The sequence below is a fragment of the Elephas maximus genome, chromosome 6, assembly GCF_024166365.1.
Source record: "Elephas maximus indicus isolate mEleMax1 chromosome 6, mEleMax1 primary haplotype, whole genome shotgun sequence".
NCBI lineage: Eukaryota > Metazoa > Chordata > Mammalia > Proboscidea > Elephantidae > Elephas > Elephas maximus.
In genome coordinates this window covers 95301113-95318513 of record NC_064824.1, presented here as the reverse complement: position 1 = coordinate 95318513, position 17401 = coordinate 95301113, and positions in this window count along the sequence as shown.

The following is a 17401-nucleotide window of genomic DNA, read 5'->3' as shown; positions in this document are numbered from 1 at the left end:
CTGTGCACTCTGTCTTCTATGCCATGCTGCTGTATGATTTTTTTTTTTTCCCCTGCAAGAGAGGTTCAGGGAGCTTTTGTGCTCTGCCCCGCCTTACACCTTATTTAAATATACATCTGGATGCCATTCAACCTTGGAAACTGTAAAATGTGAATTATACCACAGGTGAGTGCTTCCTGTAGTTTAGAGCATACCGAGTATATTATCTATTGCTGCAAACAAATTATCCAAGAATGTACTGGCTTAAAACAACAAATGTTTTTCTCACAATTTCTTTGGGTCAGGAACTGGGCATGGCTTAGCTGAGTCTTCTTTTTCAGGGTCTCACAGACTGTAATCATGCTGTTGGCCAGGGGTGACTGAATTTTCTGCTTTGAATTTTTTGTTGATACCATGTGTTTTCACTAATGGAAGCATGAGTGTGTCTGAATTTTTGGTAGGCAGTATGGATTTCTTTTTCTTGCCCCCTGCCACAAGCCTACCCTTGTGCTTAATGGTACATATGCTATACCAGTAATTGTACCCCAGAGCCCCTCTGGGGTCTACTGGTACATATATGTACCAAATAAAAAATTTTTCAAAATTTCTATTTTCCTTACAAAAATTCAGACATTTCATACAATACCCTGTAAAAGCAGAAATTTGCAGTACATGCCCGTTTCTTCTGTTTCAAACAGTTATACAGGCCCCCGCCTTGCAGCGACACGCACTGTCAGTGGCACAGCAGCTTCCCGATAAGCCTCAGGGGTTGAAAAAGTACACGGTCACTATATGTGCCATCAAGGAAAAAAGGACTAAGTTCACTCTCATGGTTGTTAGAAGAATTCTTCACAGGTTTTTGAACTGAGGTCCTCTTGGCTGCCCATAGTTCCTTGCCATGTGAGGCTCTCTATAGGGCAGTTCATAACATGGCAGCTTGCCTGATCAGAGCAAGTAAGCTTAGAAGGGAGAAGACAGCAAGACAGAAGTCACAGTCTTTTGTAACTGAATCTCATAAGTGACATTCCATCATGTTCCCCATATTCTGTTTATTAGAAGCCAGTCACGAGGTCCAGCCCAAACTCAAGGGAAAGGAATCACACAAGGGTGGGAATAGTAGGAGTCAAGGATCACTGGGAGCCGTTTCAGAAGCTTCTTACTACCATACTGGGGCTATCACAGGGTCCTTTAAGGTTGTAACATCACACTAAGTTACCTTCTTCCCAGCAGTTGCTAAGGAAATTATTTACTTGACTTCCCAAATTCACCTTTTCAAGAAGGCAGGGATCCCCCAATTTCCCTTGTGTTCTCATAAGCAAGTAGAAGGGAAAATGGCCTCCACTGCAGTAATTTTATTATTGAACGTTGATGTGGCAGTTTGTCTTCAAGCTGCTTGTCAACGGATTCTTCTCTCTAATTCCATTCAGTAGGTTTAGATCCTTGTACATCTATTTCCCACTGAACACAATGTGTTCCTGAATTAGCTTGCAAGGCACAAAGGCATTAAGCTGAAAGGTTATTAACATAACACAAAAAGATTGTGGGTAAAAGTGCTGTATGAATTGTTTCTTTAGCAACTTTCATACTGAAGGTACATTTCCTCTAAAATGCAAAGCAGCAAAGATAATGATTGCGCCATTCAGAGGTTCTTGAGAACCCCAGGGGGTGACTGGAAGTACTGGGGCATTTGTGGTTGGTGCAATGACTTAGGCGGGGAAGCTACCAAGTATTCACTGTCCTAAGAGCAAATGTCCCGCTCAGTGTACAACTGCCCTACCCACAATGCCAGTGCTCCCACACCCCGTTCTTCACCCACTTGCTCTCATTTCTGAATCATTTCTTCGTGAATTTGTGATTTGGAAAGCCAGCTATATTTTCACAAGGAATTGCATGAAATATGCTTTTTGATGTATACATATATTTCAGAGTTGGTACAGACTTGATAATGACAAAACCAAGGATATAACTGCGGGAGTGGGTGGTTGAGGCTAATAGGAGGAAAAAAGCACTGGAGGTGAAGGAGTAAAAAACTGAGGAGGCCAACGTGATGAATGGCTTAAAAGCTATTTACCATAGAACTTGAGCAAAATCAATGGGAAAAATAGGCCACTTCAAAGCTTCTTAAAGTAGACACTCTCAGAGCTGATTTTTATCAGACTAAAGGTTGGTTTCAGGACTAGGGTGAGACTTTTAAAGAAATGAGAATGGTCAAGCGCACTTCTGTTAAAAAAAAAAAACCCAGACTTTGACTATGATACAAAGTCAGGTTTTATGACCATATGGTTTTTTGGGTTAACCTAGATGTGTTTATGAGGCTCTCCAGGAAAATGACAGATGGCTAAGAGCTGCAGAGTGAACAAAAGGAGTGTATGAACAACACAAACGTCTCAGTGATAACAATGAAAAATTGAATACTTACCAGTGAGCCTTCCAAAGAGGACAAAAGACCAAAATAATTGGAACCTTGTATCGCTCTTTAAGTGAAAACTAAATTTGCTTTAAAATATTTTTCCCAGAAAAATCTCAATTTTTAACTGAAAAAATAGTTACCCTGGGGTTATAATTCCTTTTTAAATCTCTTTTTTCAAAAATAATTTCTCTATTTCCAAGCTTGTGGCATATTTTTATTTTAGGTTCCTCTTCAGGCCTGCAAAATGTATTCCTTGCTATCTTATCATTACTTACACTCTGTAAAAATGTTACAGGAAAGTTACCTGATAATTGATAGATTTTCTGCTTAACTTCATTCACAAGGGTCTACCCATTAGCATGTAAATTTTGATTAGGCTACTGGGCCCATTTAGTTTTGGCATCAATGCTAAAAATGCTGATAAACGATTCAATTGGTGCCATCTGAGAACTTGTTTGTGATGTCAGAGCTGACACTAGAAATTAGATTGAGAAAACCAAGTAATTTCCTACAATGTTTTTCAGATATTGAAAAAGAAGAACCTTTCAGGGTGCTAACAATATCTCCTAGAGATAAAAACCTATTTTCTAGTATGTAATAATTTTTGATAAAGGTTAGTCCTCATTATCCTTGCCGACAGCCTCAGGAACTTGATAGAGGACTGGATGTTGCTGAGCAGAGGACATTTTGGTTTAAGTTGCTGTTTGTTACCAGAAATTTTTTTTTTTTTAATTTTTATTGAGCTTCAGGTGAACATTTACAAATCAAGTCAGTCTGTCACATATAAGTTTATATACACCTTACTCCATACTCCCACTTTCTCTCCCCCATGAGTCAGCCCTTCCAGTCTCTCCTTCTGTGAAAATTTTGCCAGCTTCCAACCCTCTCTACCCTCCCATCTCCCCTCCAGACAGGAGATGCCAACACAGTGTGAATTGTCCACCTGATACAAATAGCTCACTCTTCATCAGCATCTCTTTCCTACCCACTGTCCAGCCCCTTCCATGTCTGATGAGTTGTCTTCGGGAATGGTTCCTGTCCTGGGCCAACAGAAGGTTTGGGGACCATGTCCGCCGGGATTCCTCTAGTCTCAGTCAGACCATTAAGTATGGTCTTTTTGTGAGAATTTGGGGTCTGCATCCCACTGATCTCCTGCTCCCTCAGGGGTTCTCTGTTGTGCTCTCTGTCAGGGCAGTCATCGGTTGTGGCCGGGCACCAACTAGTTCTTCTGGTGACCAGAACTTTCAATACTGAATCAAAACCACCTTATTAAATTATTTGGTAAATTAAATTGCTTCTTTCTCAACTGAAGTGAATAATAAAAATAGCCATTGCCTATTTTTTTTTTTTATTGAGTGGTTACTATATGCCAGGCACTGTTCTGAGTGCCTTCCATGCATTAACTCATCTCATCCTTACAACAACCCTAGAAGGTGGATACTATTATTATCCCCAAGAGCACACAGCTAACAAATGGCAGATCTGGGATTCCAATCTAGTCGGGTGGCTCCAGAATTCATAATCTTAACCACATGCTATACGTATTTTGGGAGAAAAACAAACTACTTGATGTCAATTTTTTGTTTTGTAACCTGTTGTTTTTGGGTTTGTTTTTTTTTTTTCCTTTTATATTAAAAATATTGTGTGGCCTTTTCTTCCATCTCAATAGATTTTGGTCTACACAGAGGCTTGGTAAGCTATGGCCGTTGGGCCAAATCCAGCTGTATTGTATTAACTTTTTTGAGGGGTAACTCACATAGCATGTAATTTCCTCATTTAAAGTGTACAATTCAACAGTCTTTTGTATATTCACAGATATGTGCCATCATCTCCACGTTCAGTTTTGGAAGATTTTCATCACCACAAAGAGAAACCCTGTACCCTTAAGCTATCACCCTCCCGCTGGCCCCTGGCAACCACAAGTCTACTTTCTGTCTGTACAGATTTGCCTATTCCGGCTATTTTATAAAAGTGAGATGATACAATATGTATCATTTGTGACTGACTTCTGTCACTTAGCATAATGTCTTCAAAATTCATCCACGTTATGCCATATGTCAGTACTTAATTCTTGTTTATTGGAAAACAAGTTCCTTTCTCAAAGCCCTCAGGAGAAATCAACATGAGCAAAGCCTGATTTAGACTTCTAGCCTCCAGAACTATGAGACAATAAATCTCTGTTCTTTAAAGCCACCCATTTTGTGGTGTTTTGTTATGGTAGCCCTAGGAAACTAAAACAGCTATCATAACAATATTTAGTCTTCATATCCATGAGCATGGGATGACTTTCTGTTTATTAGATCTCGTTTAATTTATTTCAACAATGTCTTATAGTTTTCAGTATACAAGTCTTGCACTTCTTTTTTTAAATGTATTCCTAAGTGTTTTATTCTTTTTGATTCTATTGTAAAGGAAATTGTTTTCTTAATTTTATTTTCAGATAGTTCATTGCAGATTTATAGAAATACATTTGATTTTTAGCATTTATATTCTGTCCTGCAATCTTGATGAACTTATTAGCTCCAACAGTTTTTTAGTGGATCTTCTAGGCTTTTCTACATACAAAATCGGAAACCCCAGTGGGTAGTGGTTAAGTGCTATGGCTGGTAACCAAAGGATCAGTAGTTTGAACCTGCCAGGCGCTCCTTGGAAACTGTATGGGGCAGTTCTACTCTGTTCTGTAGGGTCGCTTTGAGTTGGAATCAACTCGACGGCTCTGGGTTTGGTTTTGGTTTTTTATATACAAGATCATGTCTTTTGCAAGTACAGTTTTACTTCTTCCTTGTTGTCTCTTATTTCATTTTCTTTCCTGATTGCCCTGGTTAGAACCTCTAGTAAAAATGTTGAATAGAAGTAGTGAAAGCAAACTTTTTTTTTTTTTTTTAATGATCTTAGGGGTAAAACATTCGGTCTTTCACCATTAACTATAATGTTAGCTGTGGGTTTTTCTTAAATGCCCTTAGGTCAAGGAAGTTCCCTTCTATTCCTAGTTTGTAGAATGTTTTTATTATGAAAGGGTATTGAATCTTGTCACATGTTTTTTTCCCATGGAGATGATTGATTGTGTGGTCCTTTATTCTAATAATATGGTGAATTATGTATGTTGATTGATTTTTGAACCCACCTTGCATTCCTGGGATAAATTCCACTTGACCATGGTATATAATCGCTTAAGAGACAAATCAGTCATTTCTATTTAGTGCTGAGTTAATACTGTTCAGCAGAACTAACTCCGAGCTCCATAGCTAAATAGGAATGAAGAAAACTTGGAGTTGCTCCAATAAAACCACAGACATCTTAAGAATCGAAGAATATATCCTTTTAGGAAGAGTAAAAGGAACAGCACTTAAACAGCTTAAAGGTTTCTTAAACTGTAAAATATGGAGATTTGAGTCAGTAATTTCTCATATCCTCTCAGCTCTGACTTTTTTTTATAAATACGTTAGTCAACAGAGTAACTGCAAACCGCCTACAGCTTCTGAAGCAGTGACCAGGCATATGCATATGCTGGCGAATAAACACAGTTGAAGGCTTACAGCGTCATTAGTCCTTCCACCATGGGAAGAATTTCTTCCAGACAGAAGATATTAAGGGGATGTGCTCTTCCTCCTCTGAACAAGAAAATAAATGGGCTTTAACTGCAGCATGACAGACTTAGGATCATGAAAAGTTATCTGAAAAATGTGTAGAAAATGTAGAGGTAGTTAATTTAAGACTGATTGCTAAGTCTCCTTCACTGGGGACTTTCAGAATTAATCATTTATCACTCCAAGATGATGTTAAAGAAATGTTAGATGGACCATGTGCTACATAGTTCAGAACTCTTTCGAGGACCGTATACACAACTATCTCCACCAGTTTTTGTTTCACAGACACTCAAACACACTTCCTCTCTCCCTTAAACAACCTCACATCATTCTATAGTCCTGATCATGTATCATGTGCAGTAGCACCAAAATCCATCCTATGTCCTCAAGCTGAAAACCAGGGAGACGTCCTTACACAATTGGTTATGAAGTCTTGTCTCTTCTGTACCTCCTAAATGTCTTTTAAACCAGTTACCTCTTTTCCATATCCACAACCCCTATTTCATGCCCTCGTCGTAGGATACCTAGATTACTGCAAGAGTATCCTAATTAATCTCTTTGCCTGTAGTCTTGCTCTTCAATCCTTTTCCTAAATTGCTGCCACAACTATATATTTTTTAAAATGCAACCTCTTCAGTCTGAAACAGTGTCTGCCCATTTCTTCATTTTCATTTCCCATCATTTGCACCACTCATTCACTTTAAACTATGGACATTAACAAAAAATTCAAGGCCTTGTCTTTCATATATTCCTACCTTTATATGTGTTAATCCATCATTCTAGACTACTTCTTCTCTCCTTTTATGCTTGTTGAACATAAATCCAGGTCAAATGTCACTCACCTCTTCTCAAGTGTTTCCTCAGCTTTTACCTAAAAACAAAACCCAGATATAATTGTTTCTTTCTCTATGCTTTCACATTGTATTGCCACTAGCAGTGTAGATTGTATCATTTTCTGTTGCAATTATTTGATTATATATGTAATGGAGATAAAATACATTCATCCTTGTGTCAATGCTCCTCATTTCCTACTTCCCTCCTTGCCACCTGCCAAAGGACGATTTTGGCTGGCCTAATCTTGGGGTGGAAAAACAAGGAATGGAATAAAAGCAGGAATGAAAAGGGAGTGGAAAGACACAAGGACTTAGTGAAAGCAACTAAATGTATCAATGAATGGTCCATGTGTGTGAGTACGTTGTATCTGGCCCCTTCCAAGGAATGACCCAGGTTTCAAATGACTAGTGATCCTCGAGGTCAGGCCATCAGATGAGAGGACTGCTGGTAGACTGGTATATAGGCAGAGGGGACTGGGGGAAAGCTCCAGATGGAAGGACAATAATCAAAGTGATGATAATGAGGCAGTAGTCAAGAGGATTGCTATTAATATGATGTCCAGAGAAAAGCAAGGCAAAGGCTTAAGAGTAGAACAAGCTGTGAGATCAGTGACCAGGAGAGTCTAAAGGTCCAAGTCCTAGGTGCCAAATGAGTGAGATGGGTTTAGAGATCTGAGGAGAAATTCTTCAGAATGAGTCTTCTATTCGGGCAGGTGCAGCTGTTTAAAGACACTAGATCAGGCTGTGAGTCATCCTTTTTCATGTGGTCATCCCTCTCCCCACTGGGCAGGTCAGCACAGAGTATCCAAGTCATCCATGAAGGAGGGCTTCTAGAATCACCTGGGGATCATGTTAAAATGTAAATTCTGATTCTTCTGATTCAGTGTGTCTGGAGTGGAAACGCAACTTCTCAGCAGGGGATCAACCCAGACGGGGGGGGGGGGGGGGGGGGGGGCGGGGTGGACACCTGTTGGAAGCTCTGCTCTGAAGTAAGATACAAACTCTCTGGTGCACTTTTCAAGCCCATGCTCCTTTGTGGGATCAGTTCTTGGAACCAATTTCTGTAGGATCCTTGAGAAAATCAAATGTTCTCAGTCAACTAGCTCCATTTCCACATTTAGTCTTTTCCGTTTCTCCATAGTTACCTTTTCTCTTGAGATAAATCTTTAAAACTGCCACTGAGCTGATATGGGAAACAATATAAAACTGTGAGAATTATTTTTCAGATTCTTAATCTTAGCACTTTTTATTGGATTTCTTTTTTGATACAGAAAATGGCTTTTTTTTTTTTGCCATCGTATGAAATTAAGTCGTATATTGTTTATTTCATATAATTATTTGTGTAGCTAGTCTTTGAAAGATGGAGTTTGTATAAATTCAAATCAAGCAGTGGTATCACGTTTCTACAAAGATTTTCCTTATTTGAGCAGCCCCCATCCCCCATTTTGACGAAGTTAACACAATTGCATCCCTTCTTTTTCTTTTTTCTAACAGCAACTAGGCTGTTAACCCTTCAGAATCCAAGAACATGAGTCAGCCTCATAACAGAAGCCCTGAGGGACCAGTTGTAAATCAGAAAACGCTTTTTCCGGGCCATGGAATGCAAAGAGTTACACTCTGCGTGAGGCTACAGGGGCTGCGGTGGGGGAAGGGAGAGTGAGCTGGCTTTCCTCACTCATGCCTGGGAGCATTCACCATTCATCTTCCTACTGGGAGCAAAGGTACTAGAAATTCGCCTTCTGCTTATAAAATAGAAGACTAGGGTGCGACCCAGCTGGAGCTGGACTCACAAAGACTCAAAAAGACACATCAACTGGGCCCTGAGGCATAAAGACAATAGATGAGACGATGATGGGAAAAAAAAAAAAAAGAATCTTTTAGGGAAACATTCACATAAGCAGGGCAAAAAAGCCACTCTTTTTCTTTTAATATTTAGTAAAATAGTTATAAATCAACAAAAGGTCAGTAGCCACAATGAAAGGCCTAGGTCCAGTATTTGCCCCTCCCCAAAAATATGCCAAACAATTCCCAGCCGGGCTATAGTTCAAAATCGGGCTGTAGTTCAAAATGGGCTGTAGTTCAAAATCGACACTGGTCTCGAATGACCACTGTGCAAAAAGAAATGGGAGGAGTGAGACAGAACCCCCACAGTGCTGTTTTCTTTACCTGGCTTCATCCCCTGCAGTGTTGTATCCCAAAATTGTTTCCTTTGCTGAGCTCTCCCCATCCCCCCCACACCCCACCCCGGTCTTGCATCTGAACCCTGCTTTTGCTTAGAGGTTACGTGTAAACCCCATTGCACCTGTGGAGTATGATTAAGAATGTTGCTGATGTAACTTGTATGAACTCCCTACTTGTAAGCCCTTTAAAGTAACCTGCCTGCCTGCCCGCCCTTGGTGAGCAGTCTTGGCAGCGGTAAGCACTGACAGACTCCATTTCCTTATACAATGAAATGCCTTTTTGTTCTCTTAGCTCTGTCTCTCTCCTTTATCGGCCAATAGGAGTCATGTCGAGTAAGAATCGGAGGTTTCCACCCGGTAACAAGGGTGCTTGCTATGGGAATTAGTAGAGAATTGGGTAATATTTCTTTGGGTTCTAGAGCACTTTGGAATTCTTTCAGGGTAAATGTTATAAAAACACAAATTATTTCTTTTATTGTCAAATTACTTTTCTATCATGAAGAGCTTTCCAAGTGAAGACTTTTTTTCATTAAAAAGACTCTGGATATGGCAAATCATCAAGTAACAAGAGAAGTTTGCCATGCTATGAGGGAGTAGTCAAAGTCATGCAAGACCAGCCTCTAATTCAATTGCCTTCACACATCCCCCTCATTTCCCACCACAGATTATGATATACTATTTGCTGGAGCCCTGCTGGTGTAGTGGTTAACAGTTCAACTGCTAGCCCAAAGGTCAGCAGTTCAAATCCATCAATTACTCCTTGGAAACTCTCTGGGGCAGTTCTACTCTGTTCTGTAGGGTCACTGTGAGTTGCAATCAACTCAACGGCAATGGGTTTATTTTTTTTACAGGTATAGGATCACTATGAGTTGGAATCAACTTAACTGCAGTGGGTTTATATGCTGTAAAGGAGATAAGGGAGCGGGGAGAGGAGGATTAAAAAGGTAGGAGGAATAATTCAAAATATGAACCCCAAAGCTTACATTGAAAGGGAGCAGAGGGGCCATGTGTGGGGTGGCAACAAAGAGATGGGGACTGATGAATTGAAGTCCTCTAATATGTGAAGGAAAAAGAAATTCTGTCCTGAGTTATAAGACAGGAAGAAAGGAAGTGAGAGAAGGAGGGAGAAATCACTGAGATGTGGATATTTGGCAAGTATTTTCTTGAAAATGAATGAAGTTAGCCTGTTACTTCAAGGGAAACAACTGGCAGTATTTTAAAATGAATTAATACATAGATATTTTTAAAATATCTCAGTGTTAATTTCTAATATGGTAAATATCCGTAAATATAGTCCTCACAAACCAAAAAGCTCTTTGGGGTCCTCAGTGATTTTTTTAAGAGTGTAAAGAGATCTTGAGGCCAAAGAGTCTGAGAATCCCTGCTCTATATAAATGCTTCCCAAAGTGTGTTCTAAAGTTTGGCCCTTGCCATACTCTAAATCTGTACTGTCCAATATGGTAGCTAGTAGCCACATGGGGTTATTTAAATTTATATTTAATGAAATTAAAATTCATTTCCTCACATTAGCCACATTTTAAGTGCTCACCAGCCAAATGTGGCTAGTGGCTACCATATTGAAAAGAGAATATTACAGACCTTTTTTTTGTTTTTTAATCGTTCTTTAAGTGAACGTTTACAAATCAAGTCAGTCTCTCACGTAAAAATTTTTATGCACCTTACTATATACTCCTAGTTGCTCTCCCCGCAATGAGACAGCACACTCTCCCTTTCCACTCTCTATTTTTGTGTCCATTCGGCCAGCCTCTGACCCCCTGCACCCTCTTATCCCCCATCCAGACAGGAGCCGCCCACAAAGTCTCATGTGTCTACTTGATACAAGAAGCTCACTCCTCACCAGTATCACTTCCTACCCCATAAAAAAAAATAGTCCAGCCCAATTCCTGTCTGAAGAGTTGGCTTCAGGAATGGTTCCTGTCTCGGGCTAACAGAAGGTCTGGGGCCCCTCCAGTCTCAGTCAGACCACTAAGTCTGGTCTTTCTAGGAGAATTCGAGGTCTGCATCCCACTGCTCTCCCACTTCCTCAGGAGTTCTCCGCTATGTTGCCTGTCAGGGCAGTCATATGTTGTAGCTGGGCATCTTTTAGTTCTTCTGGTCCCAGGCTGATGTAGTCTGCAGTTTATGAGGCCCTCCCTATCTCTTGGGCTCATAATCACCTTGTATCTTCGAAGTTCTTCATTCTTCTTTGGCCCAGGTGGGTTGAGACCAATTGACATATCTTAGATGGCCGTGTGCTAGCATTTAAGACCCCAGGTGCCATTCTCCAAAGTGGGATGCAGAATGTTTTCTTAATAGGTTTAATTATGCCAATTGACCTAGATGTCCCCTGAAGCCATGGTCCCCAAACCCCGCCCCTGCTACGCTGACCTTCAAAGCGTTGGGCTTATTCAGGAAACTTCATTGATTTTGATTTAGCCCAGTTGTGCTGACCTGTCCTGTATTGTGCGTTGTCTTTCCCTTCACCTAAAATAGTTCTTGACTACTATCTAATTAGTGAATACCCCTCTCCCTCCCTCCCTCCCCACTCTCCTAACCATCAAAGAATATTTTCTTCTCTGTTTAAATTATTTCTCGAGTTCTCATAATAGTTAACTTATACAATATTTGTCCTTTTGCAACTGACTGATTTGACTCAGCATAATGCCTTCCAGGCTCCTCCACGTTATGAAATGTTTCATGGATTCATCATTGTTCTTTATCAATGCATAGCATTCCATTGTGTGACTATACCATAATTTATCCATTCATCCATTGATGGGCCCTTTAGTTGCTTTCATCTTTTTGCTATTGTAAACAGTGCTGCAATGAACATGGGTGTGCATATATCTGTTCATGTAAAGACTCTTATTTCTCTAGGATATATTCCAAGGAGTGGGATCACTGGATCATATGGTAGTTCTATTTCTAGCTTTTTAAGGAAGCACCAAATTGATTTCCAAAGTGGTTGTACCATTTTACATTTCCACCAGCAGTATATAAGTGTTCCAACCTCTCTACAACCTCTCCAACATTTATTATTATGTGTTTTTTGGATTAATGCCAGCCTTTTTGAAAAAAAAAAAATTTTTTTTTTTCTTGAAGTGAGATGGAATCTCATTGTAGTTCTGATTTACATTTCTTTAATGGCTGGCTAATGATTGGGAGCATATCCTCATGTATCTGTTAGCTACCTAAATGTCTTCTTTAGTGAAGCGTCTGTTCATATCCTTTGTCCATTTTTTAATTGGGTTATTTGTCTTTTTGTAGTTCAGTGTTTGCAGTATCATGTAGATTTTAGAGATTAGACACTGATCAGAAATGTCATAGCTAAAAACTTTTTCCCAGTCTGTAGATAATCTTTTTACTCTTTTGGTGAAGTCTTTGGTTGAGCATAAGTGTTTGATTTTTAGGAGCTCCCAGTTATCTAGTTTCTCTTTCGGTGTTTGTACATTGTTGGTAATGTTTTGTATACTGTTTGTGCCATGTATTGGGGCTCCTAGCACTGTCCCTATTTTTTCTTTCACAGTCTCTATCGTTTTAGATTTTATATTTAGGTCTTTGATCCATTTTGAGTTGGTTTTTGTGCATAATGTGAGGTATGGGTCTTGTTTCATTTTTTTGCAGGTGGATATCCAGTTATGCCAACACCGTTTGTTAAAGAGACTGTCGTTTCCTCATTTAACTGAGTTTGGGCCTTTATCAAATATCAACGGCTCATATGTGGATAGATTTACGCCTGGATTCTCAATTGTATTCCATTGGTCTATGTACCTGTTGTTGTACCAGTACCAGGCTGTTTTGGCTACTGTGGCGGTTCTAAGATCAGGTACAGTGAGGCCTCCCACTTTGTTCTTCTTTTTCAGTAATGCTTTATTTATCCAGGGCCTCTTTTCCTTCCACATGAAGTTGGTGATTTGTTTCTCCATCTCATTAAAAAAGGGCATTGGAATTTGGATTGGAGTTGCATTGTATCTATAGATCGCTTTTAGTAGAACAGATATTTTTACAATGTTAAGTCTTCCTATCTATGAGCAAGGTATGTTTTTCCACTTATGTAGGTTTCTTGCAGTAGTGTGTTATAGTTTTCTTTGTATAGGTCTTTTACATCTTTGGTAAGATTTAATCCTAAGTATTTTATCTTCTTTGGGGCTATTGTAAATGGTATTGATTTGGTAATTTCCTTTTTGATGTTCTTTTTGTTGGTATAAAGGAATCCAACTGATTTTTGTATGTTTATCTTGTATCCCGATACTCTGCTGAACTCTTCTATTAGTTTCAGTAGTTTTCTTGAGGATTCCTTAGGGTTTTCTGCATATAAGATCATGTCACCTGCAAATAGAGGTAATTCTACTTCACCCTTACCAGCCTGGATGCCCTTTATCTCCTTAACTAGCCTAATTGCTCTGGCTAGGACTTCCAGCACAATGCTCAGTAAGAGTGGTGGTGATAAAGGGCATCATTGTCTGGTTCCCCATCTCAAGGGGAATGCTTTCAGACTCTCTCCGTTTAGGATGATGTTGGCTATTGGCTTGGTATAAATGCCCTTTATTATGCTGAGGAATTTTCCTTCTGTTCCTATTTTGCTGAGAGTTTTTATCATGAATGGGTGTTGAACTTTGTCAAATGCCTTTTCTGCATCAATTGATAAGATCCTGTGATTCTTGTCTTATGTTTTATTTATATAATGGATTACATTCATTGTTTTTTTAATGTTGAACCATCCCTGCATACCTGGTATGAATCCCACTTGGTCATGGTGAAATATTTTTTTGTTATGTTGTTGAATTCTATTGGCTAGAATTTTGTTGAGGATTTTTGCATCTAAGTTTTTGAGGGATATAGGTCTATAATTTTCTTTTCTCGTGGTGTTTTTACCTGGTTTTGGTATCAGGGATATGCTGGCTTCATAGAATGAGTTAAGGAGTATTCCATCCTTTTCCATGCTCTGAAATACCTTTAGTAGTATTGGTGTTAACTCTTCTCTGAAAGTTTGATAGAACTGTGCAGTGAAGCTATCCGGACCAGGATTTTTTTTTTGTTGGGGGCTTTTTGATTATCTTTTCAAGCTCTTCTTTTGTTATGGGTTTATTTAGTTGCTCTACCTCTGTTTATGTTAGTTTAGGTAGGTAGTGTGTTTCTAGAAATTCATCCATTTCTTCTAGCTTTTCAAATTTGTTAGAGTGCAATTTTTCGTAGAAATCTGATACAATTCGTTTAATTTCACTTCAGTCTGTTGTGATATTACCCAACTCATTTCTTATTCAGGTTATTTGCTTCCTCTCCTGTTTTTCGTCAGTTTGGCCAATCGTTTATCCATTTTGTTAATTTTTTCAAAGAACCAACTTTTGGTCTTGTGAACTCTTTCAATTGTTTTTCTGTTCCCTATTTCATTTAATTCTGCTCTAACTTTTATTATTTGCTTTCTTCTGGTGCCTGAGGGTTTCTTTTGTTGCTCTCTTTCTATTTGTTCAAATTGTAGGGATAGTTCTTTGATTTTGGCCCTTTCTTCTTTTTGGATGTGTGCATTTATTGACATAAATTGATCTCTGAGCAGTGCTTTCGCTGTGTCCCAAAGGTTCTGATAGGAAATGTTTTCATTCTTATTGAATTCTATGAATTTCTTTCTTCCCTCCTCAATTTCTCCTAAACCCAGTCGTTTTTGAGCAGGGTATTGTTCAGTTTCCAAGTGTTTGATATCTTTTCCCTGATAAAAAGTTATCGATGTCTGCTTTTATGGCTTTGTGGTCAGAGAAGATCCTTTGTAATATTTTGATGTTTTGGATCCTGCTAAGGCTTGCTTTATGACCTAATATGTGGTCTACTCTAGAGAATGTTCCATGTGCACTAGAAAAGAAAGTATAGTTGTCTGCTGTTGGGTAGTGTTCTGTATATGTCTATGAGGTCAAGTTGGTTGATTGTGGCATTTAGATCTTCCGTGTCTTTACTGAGCTTCTTTCTGGATGTATAGGACATTTTTATCTTTGCAGAGAGGGCATGAAAGTCAGGTTTGCATAAACTATGACCTCCTCCTGTTGATTTATCATGTTTATTAGCATCCTACGGCTCTGTGAAGTTCTAAAAGAAAGAAAAAACTGTTTCCTTTGTTTAAGCATTTCTCAAGCTAAAACCTACGAACTTTATTTTTCACATAACAGGTATTCCCATTCCGTGAAACACACTTTGAAAAATGCTCTTCTTCCTTTTCCCATTATTTTTCTATTAACTATTCTATTGAACATGAGGTTTTATTTTAAGTAATTTTTGTGTCTCTTTTTGAAAGTAAATGGACATAATTAATGTAAAAATTATGGAAACCTATTATATAAATCTAAATTCTGTTCCTTTGCTAGTTCACAAGTGGAATTTTCCTCTATCAGTGTATATTATAGTTGAGATTACTTTTCTGATTGTTTCTGAATTTTTAGTCTATGTAGTATTTGTTACCAGGTCTTAGATTTTGGTTCCATACACAGAACCTCAGAGATAGGACCCTGATTGGGAATCTCTGGTATTTTTCTATAGCCTCACCAGTCAATAAGATTTTGTAAGCATTATTACATTTTTTAAATACACATTTTATTTTAGAATAGTTGTAGACTCACAGAAAAGTTACAAGAGTATTACAGAGAATTCCTGTACAGCCCACAACCAGTTTCCCCTGTTGTTAGCCTTACTATGTTACATTTGTCTGCAAGCTTTACTTTTAAAGTTTCCAATATAAAAATAGGAGCCTGGTGACACAGGGAAATCTTAGTGGTGTAGTGGTTAAGAACTACAGCTGCTAACCAAAAGCTCAGCAATTTGAATCCACCAGGTGCTCCTTGGAAACTCTATGGGGCAGTTCTACTCTGTCCTATAGGGTTGCTATGAGTCGGAATCAACTCGACGGCAACGGGTTTGGTTTTGTTTCTTTGCTTTTTTTTGGTGGCACGGTGATTAAGAATTGGGTTGCTAACCAAAAGGTCGGCAATTTGAATTCACCAGCCACTCCTTGGAAAATTTATGGGGCATTTCCACTCTGTTCTCTAGGGTCACTGTGAGTCAGAATCAGCTGGACAGCAATGGGTTTGGTTTTGGTTTAATACAAAAACAATAGATTCATTGTTTTCCAAATTAAAATCAAAATACTGAATGTGCTTTTTCAAACCACATACATTCCAATACCCCATGAGAGTCACTATTTCAGCCTTTCTTCAAGTATAGCTATTTGAAGGTCCCAGTATTTGCCTATGATCTTATCAATTAAGTCCAACACTCCCTACATGCACCTCTTCCAGGTAGGCGAACAGATTCCTGGGCTGGTGACACTGGAGCCAGAGCTGTGAGCAGGAAACACTGGTGGGAAGCTATAGAGCCACAAGAAAATGAGGTCATTGATGCCCTTGGCCCAGCCAGGGAAAGAAAGTGAAGGAAGAGTGAAAATATGAAGTGCATAGAAGTTCCAAGGTGAAAGCTCAGTAACCAAGGACAAGTAAAACAGAGGCAGAAAGCTGAAAAGACTCCTAGAGGTAAAGCAAATGCAGAAGTAGCCAGCATGGACAGCCTGAGGATGAATTACAAGTTGAGAGGAAACTGTTAAGGATACTGACCTGGTATGAGTAAATCATACCTTTTCTGTAAGGAAATGGTTCATTAATATAGCATGCATATTGATTAATTTACATGTTGTTTTTTAAATTTTTTTCTCTCATAAGAATAATTCGTATATATTTACATTTATATTTGTGAATGCAGATACAAAGAAAATCTGGAAGCATGTACACCAAACTGTATACACCAGACTTGAGGGGGGAGGCGGGGAAGTTGGGATTAGAGTGGGGTGATGTGAAGTGGGAGTTTCACTTTTCACTCTATACTTCTATTATTATTAATGTATTACTTAGGTAAAGAAAGAAAACAAAAAGTAATATCATATTTTTTACAAATAATACACCCACATAAATAACGCGTCCATATATACAAAGTGCAGAAATGATTAAATTAAGTAAAACAACCCTGGCATAGCGCACCCATGTATATACCGTGCATGTCTCATGATATTTCCTGAAGTGAATTTCATCCTTATTCACCCTTCCTCCCATATTACAGGTAAATCATATCATTCTGTTCATTTTCTTTAATTTCCTGCTTATGTGTCTAAAAATAGTCTGAAAATGTTAGTTTTGATCATAATTGTATAATGAAGGTATAAGCCATGGTCAAGAAAGCGTGGATCAAGTTTGGTAGTCCCCTGGTAATAAGAAAATAAACAATCAAAACTGCTATTTCGATTTGCTTCTATTAGTATATCACTTTTGATTTACTGGTAAATACTTTTTGGCTTAAATTTCAAGTAATATAAAATCAATACCTACTTTAAGTGAAGTTTCTATATGAACCAAAATAGAAATCAAAGTCAGCAACATGTATAAA